The sequence below is a fragment of the Poecilia formosa genome, unplaced genomic scaffold (genome assembly GCF_000485575.1).
Source record: "Poecilia formosa unplaced genomic scaffold, Poecilia_formosa-5.1.2 Scaffold184, whole genome shotgun sequence".
NCBI classification, from domain to species: Eukaryota; Metazoa; Chordata; class Actinopteri; order Cyprinodontiformes; family Poeciliidae; genus Poecilia; species Poecilia formosa.
This window is the reverse complement of record NW_006800123.1, coordinates 1,187,572-1,188,506: the sequence shown is the minus strand read 5'-3', so window position 1 is coordinate 1,188,506 and position 935 is coordinate 1,187,572.

The following is a 935-nucleotide window of genomic DNA, read 5'->3' as shown; positions in this document are numbered from 1 at the left end:
GCCCTAAAATACAGTTAATGGAGGTTCTACAAAAACAAAAAAATAAAAAACTAGGTTTTTCATACCTATATGTATCTTTTGCTCAGTTATGTGGTGGTAACAGAAAATGGTTTATTCATAGTTTTTTCAAGGGACTAAAATGTAATCAAATGAAAATATCTCCATAATTAAAAACATTTCATTCTACTCTTAATTATGGAGTAGAAATTTAGTCAGTTTCTTGCCGTTATTACCAAGTCTTCTAAGTTGCACTGATGTAAATAAATAAGCCAGACCTGATAACTTACCTACTGTAGCAAGACATGAATAAACCTGTTACATGCCTGCCATGCTGTTTGTTCCTCTTTCCCCTCCCCTTTGTCTCTTCGCAGGTACTAGGGAAAGCTGGTGTCAATCTCCCCTGATTGATCCTCATCAACCATGGGCCAATCAGCATCCAGGGAGGCCTTATTTAAGCAGCCCATCTGGTGGGGAGAGCTCTCTCCAGCTGGCTCTGTGACCTAATGCATGTCTTGTTGCTCTTTGTGTGAACGGTTGTGGTGAGAGTTAGAGGGCGAGGTAAGTTTGGGGTACCCTGTACATTTCATCACGTAAGTGTTTTTTTCTGTTAGATACACTAGGTAAGCAGGTGGGTGTCACCCATGTAAAGTTTTGGTGGAAACTTTTGTTAGATTAGATAGGCAGGGTTTTTGTTTTCTTTGGTTTCTTTAGCACAGATGGTAGTTAGGCCCTGTTTTGTTTTATTATTTTCTTTGATTTGGCACCACCTAACCGTCCCTTTCTCCCCCACAGTTTGTATGAGCCTTCTGGGATTTTTGTTGTCAATAAATCCCTCCTTTTTAAAACGTTCACTTGGACTCTGTCAAGTTTTTGTGGTTGTCGTGTTACTCCCCTCCTCCTCATGAAGGGGGGGCGTAACAAACCACTTTGACATC